At 35.4% G+C, this 16539-nt stretch overlaps 1 pseudogene across 1 annotated transcript; it reads left to right on the plus strand.

Moving 5' to 3' along the window:
* Positions 1-1185: 1185 nt before the first annotated feature.
* LOC145122522 (uncharacterized) lies at positions 1186-13833 on the plus strand (annotated as a pseudogene). The gene is made up of 6 exons (XR_013714630.1): positions 1186-1563; positions 9851-10348; positions 11067-11210; positions 11580-11740; positions 11781-12026; positions 13123-13833. The product of XR_013714630.1 is annotated as an uncharacterized LOC145122522 (transcript).
* Positions 13834-16539: the final 2706 nt, after the last annotated feature.

Raw genomic sequence — 16539 nt, forward strand, 5'->3', positions numbered from 1 at the left:
ACGACGGAATACCACTTACCACAGATTTCATTCCGTTGTCACATTTGTGACAGAATTATCTTTTCCGTTGCAAACCCTCGCTACAGCGTTTTTAGGGACGGAAATAGGTCGTTGCAAATTCCGTCCCTAATCGTCATTTGCAACGGAATTTCAGCTTTTAGCAACGGATTCCTTTCGTAGCAAAATCACGTTTTTCTTGTAGTGATTAGAGAGAGCTTTAATTTTCCGGGAGACAAGGGAGACCTTTCATAATCAGGTCTCATAGTTGGTCCGTACGGGGGACAAGGGCCTCAGATCCGACAATGGTCGGATGCGCTGATTGGACGATTGTGTGCTTCTCTACGTTAGAGCTTGTGATTGATTCATATCGTAATGATCTGAGTATCACCTTTGTCATTTTGATCCGTTGCCTTTTTTCGCAAGGCGATAGTGTTCGTTGGAAAGTAGTTAGCCATGTTGGCTTGCTAGCAACAAGTGAATGCCTGCAAGCGTGGAGCTTGGTTGCTTGCCGGCTGCTGGGAAAAATGGAGAAGTTTGAGCGACCTGGCGGTCGCCAAGGTATCTTGTTGAAGGATGACCTGGTATTCCTTGGTGTGCGCCAAGTAGTACGTTATCTCATACGGTATTCAATATTCACTTGAATCTTCTTAGGCCGTCATGAGTACTCTCCATGCTAAGGGGAATGCATTGCTTCTAGTTCAGCCACCATGCACCATCAGAGTACTTTGCACTTATATTGAAGAAAAGAGAAAAAAGAGAAGAAGCCCACCATCACGATCGTTGTCATTTTGGTGCTAACCACAATCCACCACGACAATGTTGCACGGATGGTCGGGTTGGTGCTTGTGTGCTGGTGGTCCATGCCAAGCTGGACAATGAAGCCCTCCGTTGAGAATACTCCAGAGGGCATTAGAACCTCCATGGCATCCAATTGATTTTATTTTGACACACATCTCCAGACAAAAATATATATTTCACGTAAACAAATGAGTTGCTAGCTCAAAATATGATTTCGGGTTGGACAATTAAAACATGTGGTAGACATTATGCATAATTTTGAAATAGTACAACCGTAATTTAGCCTATAATAACATAAAGGAAAAAAAAAATTAACAATTTGACAATAACAAATTGATTTATTCTATCCATAAGCCACCAAATCGGGTGGAGATAGAAATTCTGCAAGCTAAAATAGGCCAATCTTTTATATATTAACTTGAGGTGACGTTGACTTAATTACAATAAAATTACATCTAAATCTCTCTACCTCTCCCCCGTTAATCATAAGAAAGAATCTGTTGCTTCAGGTCGGAAGATGGCTTCCATAATCTGATGTATTTTCAGTTGATTACTTCATGTTCTTGTGATTAGATTTCGGTTCTTTTAATAACTGCTATGACAGTGAAGGGAAGTAAGCAGCCGAAGTGATGGATATCCAAAGTACAAGCTCAGATTCTACTATGAGCTATCAGCAGCAGCAGCAGAAGAGGGAAACTGCCATTTTAATTGTTGAGCCACCAATGCAACCACCACTGAATCTACCTCGATCAGATCTAATTACAGGTAGTTTCTTAAAAACCTTGTAAATTCACCACCAAATCTTCTTTATTCGTGATTTCCATTGTTAATTTGATCCGAAAGTTGAGACGGTGGTACAAGTAACACACATTTTGAGTTTTTTTACCAAAACATAGTTACTCGAAAATATATTTACCAATAGATAGTAGTTTCAAAACTATTTACCAAACAATAGTAAAATACATAATTTTTATATTAAAATGATTAAATAAACTAAAATGGCCCCACAGATCCTGCTTCTATCTTCTTTCTTCCTGTTCCCTCCTCGTCGTCTCTTCTGATTGCCAAAGATCAGTTTTGCCGTTAAGCTGCAGGAAGCACAGGAAGAAAAATTTATATGTGAAATCCCCAAGTGATATGACGATCCATCTTCACGTTTCATATTCGACTCACAATTAATCTCTAGGTCTTTGATACCTCGACCTATCCGGATTTAAACACACATAAACTCGTTTGTACAAAAAAATCAATCAAAACACACCCATAAACATGTGTGTTGAAATCCGATGACCTGTTTATGTGGGAACGAACCAGGAGTGGCAGAAGGAGATGTAAAGAAGACGTTGTAGAATCCATGATCGCCGGAAATTGTTTGGTTTCTAAGAGTTTAAATTTACAACAGTACATTGGAGATGCCATCATCGGAGATGGAAAGAAGACGTTGGAGATGACATCATTGGAGATGGAAATAATTAAGGCCCATAGTAGTCTTATTATCTTTTTCTCAATGAGTTTACAACAGTACATGATGGGATCTTGCAATTCCGAACAAATGGTTTACAGAAGAGAGATTCATCATCTTTGTCGGCGACCTTTAATCGTAGTAACAACGAGCAATTCTTTTTTAAGCCGGTGAAATAGCCGCTGACCGCACATGGATTTGGAATGGCTGGTAGGAAGAGCATGGACTTTGACTTGCTGGGGAGGAGAGTGCAGGTGGGCCGGGGTGGGTCGTCGCCATTAGAAATGTAGGTCCTTTTGGAGCTTTTTTACCTAAACGTAGTTTAGGTAAAAAATATTGTAGTTTCAATTTTAAATACCATACCATGGTAATCTTGTAGACCCCAACATTTTATATTTAGTTTTTACTATATTTTAGTAAAAACAATTATCTTTTTAGTTTTTATTATATTTTAGTAAATATATTCTAGAATACAACGTTTTGGTAAATATTTTTTCAAACTGCTATCCTGTTGTTATAAACTCCACACATTTTAGTTCTGATAGGTTTTATAATCTCTTTATGTGATATTTCATTAAACTCAACTTGATTTTTCTTTTTTTGGGTACTTTTCTCTGTTAGTGCTTGTTGCAATCTCTACCTTGTATAGAGCACTCCCGTTGCTTCTGATAACCTTTTTGTTTTGATTATGCCAAAAGTGGTAAACCATGTCATCCAACCTGTACCATATGAAAGTCAATTTCCTTTCTTTTGCCTCGAGTTTTCGTCTTTCTAAGTCCTTGATATTGATGTAAAAAACACAACCAAAAACTTTGAAATGACTATGTGAGACCTCCGTGTTGGACCCATTTTGATCGACTAATGTTCATAATAATAATAAACATGAGGTTTACTAGTATAAACAAGATGAACAAAGAGATGAATAATATGTTGATTGATAGATAGACGAGTAAAATATTATAATGAAGAACAATTGGGCTGGGGAAAATTTTCCAGCCCCTCTCTCTAACTAGAACCAGACTACATTTTTGTACACACTAAAAAAATGGCTACTCCATCTCTATTTTTAAAGGAAAGATGGGAATTTTAAATATACAAAGGGATTATTCTTATCTATCTATCACTCAACATTGTAGAATATTTCTCACTCTAACAATCTCCCTAAATGATTGGAATGATGAGGGATACAAATATAGTGATCAGGCTAAAATATATAATACCTGGAAAGTAGGTGCGGTGTTGAATGTTGAGATATCTTTAAAACTCTTAAACGTCTATGATCCTTGAATCTGGGTTATGGAATATCATAGTCGAAAGTCTTCTAAGAACTTTCTTTGATACTGAAGAGTGAGATCCAATTCTACAAAGTTGATTAGTGAACCAGACCGAAGAAGTTCAAAATACTTCCAAAAAGTATTGATCTAAAGATCCCCAAATCAAATCACACATTGATTTTAAAGTATGAAGTGTCTCTTCTTCCTCAAATCACAAAAATCACTAATAATCTTAAAAATAAGAACCTGATGAAAGTATGAAACATCCAACAATAGAGTATGAGTAATAAACAATTTGGATTGGACCAATCTAGCGACGCCAAAAATTTGATCCATGGTGACCAAAAATCATTATTACAGTGCATAACTAAATAAATCATAGTCTTCAAGATTCTTAAATATCTAAACTCAAACAACATATAAATCATATCTGGATGCTCATTACATTCTCCTTTGTTTTTGATCGATAATGTAATAAAGATCAAGAATAAATAAATAGGACAAGAGAACCTCAGATAATAGGAGATTTGCATGCTCACCTAAATGTACGAAGGGTCTCGGTAAAACACAAGAAGGAAATTAAAATAAATACTTTCAAGGGATGTGTGGTCGGTTGATTATGCTACTGGATTGTTTAATAAATATAGATAATACCTAAGAAAATGTTGCTGATAATATCACTATTATATTGAAGAACTGATGATGACCAACACTGCTAATCTGGGACATTCAAAGGCGACTGCTGATGTGCTATGTTGTTGCCGATGAGCAAAATTTTAGTTGATAAGCAAACGTTGCTGATAAGTATCGATGCTGACATATCATATTGCTGATGAGCAAACGTTTTTTAGTATACAAAGCTGCTGAGAAGTGAAAAACATTGTTGATGGAAGCCATTACTGATGCATATTAGGTCTAATGATGCGTATCAGACCTTATGGTGCATACTTTTACACTGTGGATGTGTACACTGTTGATCCGAAAGATAATGATTTGAAAAGTGCTTGTCCTTTGGCTGCTGATGAAAATATCTTGATTAAGTAAGTAGCCATTAAAAGAATTAAAAAAATCTCATATCAGCATGGAATAAGTAAATTTGAAATCTAAAGCTTGAATTCGAAAATGTATATAGGTTGATGAAGTTCCGTGAATATAAGCATAATTGAGCTCCCTATTAAAATTAATAATATAAAGTAGTTCTAATCCTTAAGAAGGAAACATCAGACAAATGTGAAATATGGATAAATATAGGTTTAAAAAAATTGGTTTTAAATAAAAGAAATTACTCTATAAAAAATAATGGGTTAAAAATTTGTTAAAGGGTAAGGAATGGTAAATGATTGTTAAAGAGAATAAATGGTACTAAAAAATTAATTGGTCTAAAAGAAAGGAGTGTTGGAGGCTTGATGTCTGCATAACATGGGTTCATGGGTAATTGGGTTGGGTGAGCTGCTGACTGCTAACACAGAAGGGAATTAACCTCGTTGAGGAGATTGGCACATCATCAAAGAAAAGTGACAGTTTATTTTCGTGTGGTATGCGGATGATGTGGCATGAGAGGATAGGGTACAAGGGTAGGCCTTGCTAGAGCTGATGTGGAATTGAATGTCAATAAGTAAGGTGGAGTGTGGTTGTTTGAGTGTGACGTTGGGTAAAGAAATAAAGATAGAAAGGTGGTAAGGTTTAGGAGAGAGAAAATGGTAGGTGATAATGGAGGTGTTTGTCTCTAGCAACAATGTCGAGCTCAGTTGTAGCTATTTATCACGCTTGAGAGAGTAGTGTCGTACATGCCATGCTGCCACATTAGGTCTACACCGAGAGTGTCGAGGTCATGCAAATCTCATTCTGGGAGAGCTGGGGTGTGGTTTACATTCACCAAGCGAGGAGATCAACTAATATAAGTTATCCCCCAAACAAGGACATAAATTAATTAATGTTCCATTCGACTAGAAAATTCAACAATAACATGCGTAAATCAGACCATGTGTATGGCTTCACACCATGTACTTCTAACCGATGTTTTAAAAAGCAATTTTTTAGTTGAATCGGTCTGGTGGGTAGTTCCTGCTTCGACCAAAGGTTCAAACGCCGATTCAACAAAAAATTTCTACATCCGACGGTGGTGTGCGTTGGCCATCCAAGTTGTGTACACTCCGAAAATGTTAAATTTTCTTTCGAAATTGGTTGTTTTTTAACGGCTAGGTGAAATTCAACTATATAAGTCCAATAAACTGGTTCAAACGTTTTTTTACCTGTTCTATAACTTCGATTCAACGTGGTTTTTGAAGAAACTATTCGATTTAATCCGATCTAAAAATTCACATAAAACCGATCGTTATTAAATCGCTCTCGTCACCGGTTCCCTGACCAACCACATTTCAAACATTTCAAAACCTCTTTTAAAGCATTGCTTTGAACATAACAATTTGTATAATTACTTTTCATATACTTTTGTCTTTTTCTATAACACAAATATATAAGGACTATCATCAATAAAATAAATCAACAAAAAACAACTTTTTCTTCATCTTCAATAACAAAAAGAATACTTTTAAGATCTTGAAACCGCAACAAAAAATAAATGAACAAAAACAAGGTTTATTTTGGACATATCTAATCAACAAAAAAATCAGAAAACTCATCAAAAAATTTTAGTTGCGAATCTGAAATTTTTTATCATAAAAATTAAAAAGACTTCATGAAAAATAGCCAATTAAGACAGTTCTTCATATAAAAAATGGGTATAGCTCTAATACCAATTGCTGGACCCATTTTGACTGGCTAATAAGGGGAATAATAATAAACGTAAAGTTCACTGGTATAAAAATGATGAATAAAGAGATGAGTAATGTGTTGATCAATAAAGAGATACGTAAAATATTACAATGAACGACACTTGGGTTGGGAAAAATTTCCCTGCCAATCTCTCTAGCTTGAAAAAGACTACATTGTTGTGCATACTAAACAAATGAAAACTCTCTCTCTCTATTTATAGGAGATAGGGAATCTTACAAACATAAAAGGAATATTCTAACCTAGATTTTACTCAACATTATAGAGCATTTCGTGCTTCAACACTCCCGACCTTACCATTCCACTTTTAGAATTCTAAACCTTATTAGGGATAGAGGAACCCTGTTGATTAAGTATGTTGATGTACTAATTTCATCTATGCATAACAACTTGGCTAACCTTGCATGTAGTTTTATGCTCTTTCTGTTTAATTCAGTGTACGATTTATCCTCTGAGTCTCACTATTCTGCTTCCATTTCATGGAGCATTTTTAGAATCCAAATCCCATATTCAATATAGTAACAAATGAATTCTTTTTGGTTGTACTTAAGCCGTTATCTTACTTGAAACACTTATCTTTTATATGCGCTTGATTTTCCATAACATCTTTCTATTCTTGAAGGTGTAAAATACTTTAGATTTGTTGTCCAATAAATAAATACAAACTCTCCTTACTCCTACTAAACAAAATGAAGTTGGATGGTAAACATCTAAATGAACTAACTCAAACTTCATGGTCTTGGGTGGTTGACATATCATTGGAAAAGTTACTTTCTTCTATTTTCCAATGTCACATGGCTCACAAAATTCAACTTTCACACTCTTCAAATATGACATCTTACCTTTAGAGGCTAGTGTCTTCATCCTTTTCACCCATATGCCCAAGTCGTTGGTTCTATAAAATGGATGCCCCTACTTCTTCTACTACAGTTTTGCTTCATTTTGAATAACCTCTACCATGTAAAGTGTACTGTTTCTATCCCTTACCAACGACCATATTTCCCTCTATATCCTTCCATAAATAATCACCAAAGTAACATGGTGACCCTTACCAACAATTTTCCCTCCTTATATTCACATTCTTTTTAGATCCATATTGTACTTGACATTCTCTTGAATTTCAGCTCGTTCCTAAAGTTCGCTTGAAGACAAAATCCTAGAGACCCGTGTTATTCTAGACTTTCGTTATCTTATAGCTAAATCTTTCTACTATAATGCTGAAATTATGTATTTTAATTCTCGAATGACTACAATGAAACTATGAGCTAGAATCCATTATGCAATATTCTATTGAGTTTTTGACACAAAAAATAAGTGCATCTTTATCAAAGTGTGTTGCCACGTCTATCTCCCTTTTTTCCTTTATATGTTAAGAGTCCTCGAACTGATTTCAGAAGTGACCACCTCCATGCAATCCCAACAAGTAATGTCCTTCATATTCTATGACTGAAATCTCATTCTTGATTTTGATCTTCCTCTACCACCAACTCCTCTGTTGGTTTTTCTCCCTTGACTTCTATGCTCAAAATACTAATGGGTACTTCCCCAATATTCCTTCTTTTAATTTCCTTACCAAAGGATAAGAACGTGAATGCCTTCACATATGAAGTTAGTAGTTCAATATGAATTACTTTCTATTATCACATTACTAGACCAACTTTCAGGTAGATGGTAGATGGGATAATAATAACAATGCTTAGAATGCATCCTTGAGTTTAATATCAACCAAAACCAACCATGATATTAATTCAATTCATTTAGATGATTTTCGGTAAGCCGCCTAACTGTCGATAAAAAAAAAGCTTATTCGATATTGAGGGTGTTTTTCATACATATTGATAACATCTTTATCAGGCTATAAACAATCTTCTCATTAATAATATTGTAAGCTACATTATTTTCTATTGATAATTTTGCCACGCTAAGAACCTGGCGATATAGTAGATTCGAATTTTTCATGCTTCATCGCTTTTGGTTTCTTTTTTTGCCAAGGGTTCGTGTAACTTCTTCTAATACAGATAGTATTTGATTTGCATTTTATAGAACATAAGATTGCAACCTTGAAACTTTTCAATCATAACCTTAACATCTTCACCCGTAGATCTCATACCATTTATAAGGGTTTAAGCAGTTTAACAAATTAGAGACGAATCAACATACAATGTAATAATGCAAACAAAAACAAAGAAAACTATTTAATGTGGTTCACACAATTACATCTATCAGCTACATCCACCGGCAAAAAAAATGAGAGAGAGAGAGAGAGAGAGAGAGAGAGAGAGAGAGAGAGAGAGAGAGAGAGAGAGAGAGAGAGAGAGAGAGAGAGAGAGAGATTTTGTTGATACTAGAAAATTTCTTTGCTTAGGTTACATGAATTCAACGGATCTATTTATGGTAAGTTGATCTAAAATATTCCAATAAGGCAAAACCTAAAATTCTGAAGAATCTGGCCCATGACTGATTTTGATATCAAATTTGATAAAGAGCTAGCTCAAAAAAGTTTCTCCTAGCATGCTGCCCCTTGACCCCAACCCGCTCATTCGAGAGCGATGTCACATGCTTAGTCTGTTAAACAAATTAATATGAGGCCAAAATGAAAATCAAACTCCACGACACAACAATGACTTAGTCCTAGCTACTGAAATAGTTACCGTAATCACCTGGCACGTCTACAAGTAAGTTATAATGATACAATGATGTATACAATGTGGCAGTGGCTAAGTTTTTAGTTAACGTGGAATTTAATAGTATACTTTGAACATGTTTCTTCTTAAAAAAGAATATATGCTTGATCTTCATCACAAGGTGTTTTTGAAAGGAGGAAGGAACCTATGGAAAATTTTATTAGAAAATGCATGTTAAAGTATAAATGCTAAAAGCAAGAAATATCAATATATTTTCATTTATATGTTTATTATCACTTTGTACTTCTTCCAATTTCGTTATTGTAGTTAACTATAACAATGCTATCTAGATAAAAAAACAATTTGAATACTTAAGTTAAGTAGAATGCTATTCCTTACATTTAGCCCTAATAATATAAACATGAAAGGTAATCTCAGGCACTTTGGTCTTAGTGGCAGCAACAAAATGACACCCTCAATAACTAAATTTGTGCTTATAAACTAAATTGCCTAAACATGATAATGCATAAAATACCAATTGCTTTGAAATGACTACATGATGAAAAAATGAACATCTTGATTTATATTATACGTCCACCCAGTTGTTCACCTTCTTATGGCAATGTGGGGAAAGAAATATGAGAGGCAAAGAAATAGGAGAGGCAAAGGATGACGGGGGCGGCTCTTATATACTGATAGTGGGGTTTCTTTCTTACTTGGCCTTATAAACTTAGGCCTCTAAAATTCATTGAGGGCCTTATAATTTATTTAGCATATACTTTTCTAATTGTTTGGAAGTTATTGCACGCCTCGCCCCTATTTTCTCAAAAGGTGGATCTGTAATGTTCTCATATAGCTATAATGCTAATTAATTGCTTTTGTAATTGCTTAACTTGAAGGAAGTAGAGAAGACTACATCGAGATTGGTGTTCCACTTTATGAAGCATCAATCAAAGGAGACTGGACTACTGCTGAAGCAATTCTATTCAGACAACCAGAACTCGTACGGTTTGCCATCACTGAAAATTATGAGACACCACTTCACATTGCAGCATCAGCGGAAAGCACCAAATCCGTGGAAGAGTTTGTCCAAAACCTAGTAAATATGATGGAAGCAAAAGATTTAGAACTACAAAATAAAAGTTACAACACTGCTTTCTATTTAGCAGCTGCAGCAGAAAATCTGGAAACGGCAAGGATAATGGCTTCAAAAAACCCATTGGTATTTGAAATCCCTGGTAGTCAAAGATTAATGCCACTCTATGTGGCTGCTTTACATGCAAAACCCAAAATGGTGAGATATCTCTATACGATTTCTAACAGAATGTCCAGTGATTATTGGAATATTGAGAATCGGGGTTGGGTTCTACAAAAATGTGTTGATGCTGAAATCTTTGGTATGTATACAGTTTTTATAAACTCTTTTTATTTATCATGTTTCACTCTTGGGCTAAATTCAAGAAACTACAACGTAATTTCATTTCTTTCTTTCTTAGTTTATTATAGCAATCCCACTTTCCCCGCATAAGTTGCCTAATGGTTTGGATGGGAGGATCCATAAGAGAGGTGAAGTGGGCATCATCTTTACTCCTCCATGGACATATTGATTTTATCTATCTCATGTTCGGTGTGGGTTGGTGTACACTTGTATACCTTTTTTATGCATTCTAATTTCATTTAATTGTATTATAGCATTTTACTTTCAATATTATCCTTATTAAGGCCATCACCTTTGAAAATTTTACCCGATAATAGCATTGTAGCCTCAACTGTTATTCTTAGCAATACAAAATCATACATATTTTGATGAAATAGCTATAAGTGGATACATTTTTCAGAATACTATCTTGTAATAGGAAGAAATGAAAGTAGGATGCTATGATAAACAAATCAATGAAAGTATGTTGCCATTTCTTTCCTTTAACCTTTGTCTTTTTTTTTCTGTTCAATATAAGTCTTGTGTATATATTCCATCTTTAGAAGTAGATATTTTTGGGTCACACTGTTTTCTTTTATATATATATATATATATATATATATATATATATATATATATATATATATATATATATATATATATATGTATATCATCAAGTCAACATAAAATCTTTGCAGATGTTGCATTGCAAATAGTGAATGATCGCCCTGAACTCTGCGCCAAGAATAATTTACTCACAGATGTACTCTTGCTTTTGGCTAAGAAGACTCATGCATTTAAACACAGAAAACCACATATTGTCTTGAGAATCATCAACTCATGTAAGTAAACATTTTACTTTTAATCAAGGGCTTCGACCTTTTTTGTTTCTTTTTTAGCTATTTTTTTTTCCTTTTGACCCATTAGGCCATTACAGATAAAGTATAACGAAATTGATTAATAACTACAAGTGGGTTGAAAATGCGATTGCCAATTAAAGAAGTTTGTGTCTCCCTCCTTGTTCGGTCTTTGATGGGACTAAAAATTATAATTTTTGTCCTACTGACATGAGTCCACTGTCCGGTGCTAACGAAGTGTAGTACAAGGTCGTTTAATGTCATGTATAAGAAATGGACCCTTAATAGAGAGCTTAATACATTAATTTTATTGATAGTTTGTGGTTTGATGGTCTTCTTAGTTGTTGCTCTTAGCTTTTGCAGTTTTTCATGTGCACGGGGGTCATGCGGAAGAGGAAAGTGACGCCCATCAATTATTAAGTGAACTTTGGAGAAGAATTGTAATAATGCCCAAGAAAGAGATTGATGCTATAATTCGTGGGCCACCTAGCGAAGTTAAACGCAAGGAAGGTATAGTGAAAATTTAATATGGAAGATAAATGACAAAGGGCAAAGTATATTTCACATAGCTATTAAAATGACAAAGGGCAAAGTATATTTCACATAGCTATTAAAGGCCGCCACGCAAACATCTATAATTTGCTATATGAGATTGGATCCATGAAAGATATGATAACTCCTATTAAAGACAAAAATGGCAATAATATGTTGCATTTAGTTTCCAAAAGTGCTAAGCCGAAACGACTTCAGGATGTGTCGGGAATTGCTCTACAAATGCAACGAGAGTTATTATGGTTCAATGTAAGTCTTTCCTTTCATGATTATGAATGATCTTTCTTTCTTTATATGCCCGTACTATCAACTTTGATGCCAACATTTTATTATATCTAATAGCTTTGGTGTTTTATCTTTTTAACTCAACAACTTAATAAGGATAAGACTTTTAATCTTGTAAACTATATATGAGTGTTTTCTTTTTGTAATTTATATAAAACGAACGAAATAACATTTAAGGTTAGATCCTAAGGGTTCCCCTATTAAGTAATAACTTCTTATATATGTTCCTGTGTTGGTGTTAGTCTTCCGTTTTTCCAAGCGTGGTATCATTCTCTGAATATGATTTTAAACAGCTTTTGTCGAAACAACACTTTATCGTATCTTTCATACATTTGAGATTTAAATTACTAAACTAAGGAAAAAATATGTTTCATTCTGGAAGGGCTGTCGTATTTGAGAATAAATCACTAACTTACGCCCAAAGAAACAATATTTGAGCATTAATGAAAAAGGACAAGTTCGTAGAAATAGCAACAAATATTTCTTCTTTTATCAATATATACAATGTGCTCACATTTATTTACCCATAATAGGCTTAATAGCAATGCACCCATATTTATTTATTCATAATAAAGCAATATGTAACTCATAATTGCGGCATACTTTAGTTTCTTTACATTTACAATACATGTAGTTACATTTCATTACCCATAATAGAAAATAACTTATTATTTCATACAAGTACTTAGTTATTATAGGTAAGATATAAATTACATATTGCTGCCAGTGACGGATCTAGTATGGTGCCAACGGTGGCACCGGCAACGCCTAGTTTTTCCCGACGTAGTGCAAAATTTTCGATTTTTTTTCTTTTTTCTACTATAAAATGTGCCACCGGCAACACCTACTATGGATCAGCAACACCTATTACGGACCGGCAATACCTACTACAGAATCCTGCGTCCGCCCCTGATTGCTGCTATTAGTAAAGAAACGTTAGTAAGTTAATATTATGGGTAAAAAGCAAAGTACGTTACCCATATTAGGAACAAGAGTAAAGTAACATGTCATTCCCTATAATTTTCCATAATAAACATGAATCACTGTCTATGTCTTGCAGGAGGTCGAGCGGATGATCCCTCCTAGTTTCAGAAAATGTAAGAACAACGATGGAGAGGAACCATACGACTTATTTACAATAAAACATGAAAAACTAGTTAAAAAAGGCGAGAATTGGATGAAGAATACAGCTTCTCAGTGTATGGTGGTGGCAACGCTTATTGCAACCATTGTATTCGCTGCTGCTTTCACACTTCCTGGTGGGTACAACCAAGACACCGGGATCCCATTTTTCCAGCAAAAACCAACCTTTATTATCTTTGTGATCGCAGATGCATTTTCTTTAGTATTCTCTTCAACCTCGGTCCTTGTATTTCTCTCTATCCTCACATCTCGTTATGTTGAACGTGATTTCTTGGAGTTGTTACCGAAAAAGCTGATGGCGGGTCTTGCGACGCTTTTTCTTTCGATCGTGTCCATGATGATTGCTTTTGGTGCAAGTTTTTTTTTACTTTATAAGGAGCATTTTAGATGGGTGCCAATTATTCTGTCCAATTTGGTTGCGTTGCCGGTGATTCTATTTGCGATATTGCAATTTCGTCTTTTGGGGGATGTGTATCACTCGGTGTATGAATCTAGGCATCTCTTTAAGCCGAAGAAGCGCATGCTTTACTATTGAAATCTTAGTAGAAGCGTCAACCAACCCTGTGAGGTTCCATGTTATACTCAAATATTGAACCCAAGAGCTCCTTGTAAAAAGTTCACTACCTAACTAGTCGGTTCCCATTATACCCTCTATTAAAAGCATTGTAATGGTTTATTCCAATACATACTATAATAAGCGTTGTCATTTTAGGCATTTTTTTTATTAAGTATTTTTAAAGTTCCAAATTTCAAAACATACTTTTCATTTTCTGAAGAAAGTATAAAGTCAATCTTCATTCCTAAAGTGATATAAAAACTCATTTGTTATATATTCTAAAGAGAATTTCCAAAACATAGTAATAACATAAAATCCAAAGATATTTGTAACAAAATCAGTAACGATGCAAGTGCGGTAAAGTCAAGTTGGGCCCTTAACACGATCAGTAAAAGTAGTTGTCAATCAACAACTATTAGCAGAAAGCTTGGTGATTTTGTTAAGAAAAAGTGTGGCAAGCATGGCGACCTGTTCACCATACCTTTATATTATCTAGTTGATAATGTGTATGTAACGTCCCAAAAATAAGACTCGAAAATTTCATTTTTAAATTAATAAAACAATAAATGATATCATTTTCATAAAACCAAGGTAATCAAAGTTTTATCAATACATCATCATTATTAGAGTAAATCATAGAAAGCGAAACCGAGTGGTGTATGCTCTACAATCATCCTAAGCTCTTCTTTTTGAAAACATAAGTATCTGAAACATAAACTGAAACCGTAAGCACAAAGTTTAGTGAGTTCCCCAAAAATATCACATACCAATAATACATAAATAAACACATAATGGGTCCCGCCTGACATCAAGCCCCGCTCGTTACACACATTTGTGAGTCACCGGGCGCCGCCCATATAAAACATATAAATATATAAACATACAAACACATGCGAAAATCACAAAGTTAATAGCATATTGTACAATCATTGGACCCCACCCACTGAGTATAACGGGCCCTGCCCAAACTCGCATAACGGGCCTCACCCACATACAAATCATATAGACAAAACCAAATACTAGCATACAGAATAATCATCGGGCCCCGCCCAGTAAGCATACAAGGACATACATATGCAAGAGTCACACAGACCTCTAGCACCCTACATAACAGACCATGGGCCGTCATTGGTGTCTTCGACACGCTAAACACAGTGACGAAACTCACCTCGGACAGCTGAAACGCACAGATAATTTATCTAGCTGCAGATCCGTTAAAATCCTCGCACTATCAATCACAAAATAACATCCAATTAATAATTGGATCCTGACTCATACTAAGAGTCCAAACAAGGGTAAAAGATCCATTTTACCCCTTACGTAACTTGACCAAAGGCCAAATCCCACACCAACTATCCAAAAAGGCCCAAATTCCAAAATGATCACCTAAAGCCTAAATATGGCCTAATTCTCCAAATTGGGCCCAAAACCCAAATCAAAATCCTGAGGCCCAATATGCTAGACAATAAACCCAAATCAAAATCCTGAGGCCCAACATGGTCCAAAAATCTACGATTCAAACTCTACAACGGGTTCTCATGTCGTGACCAAGCCATCGTCACGTCGTGAGGACCAACTTAAATCAGCCCCGACTCAGCGAATCAACTCAACTTATCCATAAAGATTCCAATCCTCGTCACATCGCGACCCTACCTTGATTCACGTCCTGACCTAATCCAGAAAAAATAGACAGGATGACCAACTTCCTCACGACGTGAAAGTCCTAAACCTCACGTCATGAGATCAGAACAGTCCAACTTAAAACATTAAGCCCTTAATCCTTTCATCCATAACGTGGGACTTTCCAGGGGGTCTTCCATTACCCAAAAGATGATAAAAATCGAAGTTTTTGAGTCATGCATGTCTAATTCATGACTCAGACTCTTAATAGACCAAAAGTGGGGAAAATGAGATCTAGACTCAAACTTGGAGTCCCAAACTTCACCAAAACTCATATTTGAAGACTATAATGAAGAGAATGAGTCAATGATCCATAAACATGCCAACTTTACAAACCCTGTGCAAGCAATCCCACCCAAACATTCAAAAAGGAGCTTATAACTTAGATCTACCAATTTGAGCTCATAAAGATTGGATCGTGGATACTTACAATGGTCCGAAATGTGCACAAGATGATGATGATGATGATGATGATGATGAAACCTTCTTGCTGAACCAACACTCTAGAACCTCTTCTCTTCTTCTTCTTCTAGCCACCAAAACGCTAAAATGGATCCAAAATCACCAAGATGGATTAGGGTTAGGGTTTTCCGAGTTAGGGGAAGGTGGAGGCTGAGAAATGAACCCTAAAATTGAGATAAAGGGGCTTAAATACGTGGGAAACTCTAAAACTTCATGGTCTTGGGCTGCAACGCTCCTCACGTCGTGAGCTCTTATTGCTCACGTTGTGAGCTCAATCCCGGTTAAAATCTTCATGCAGCCCTCCTCACGTCATGAGCCTCCATGCCTCACGTTGTGAGGACCCATTTTTCACCAAAATCTTACATTTTGACCATCCGAGATCCTAATTTGATTCATCCAAGGAAACAAATATTATAGTGTACTATGTGTAACAACCCAAATTTATAGAAAATTTTAACTTTTATAATCATAAATACCAACCACAATGGTTTCCAAAAATCCCATTACATGAACATAGTGTTTTAAAAGATTAGAGTATCAAAACTAAATGCGAAAATACTGGAGAATGCAAGTCGCGCCATCAAGCCGGGCCCTTGCCCTTAGAACTAGACGTACCTGAAACATCCAACAAAACTG

This window comes from Lactuca virosa, chromosome 6 (assembly GCF_052849685.1).
Source record: "Lactuca virosa cultivar CGN04683 chromosome 6, Lactuca_virosa_CGN04683_v6, whole genome shotgun sequence".
NCBI classification, from domain to species: Eukaryota; Viridiplantae; Streptophyta; class Magnoliopsida; order Asterales; family Asteraceae; genus Lactuca; species Lactuca virosa.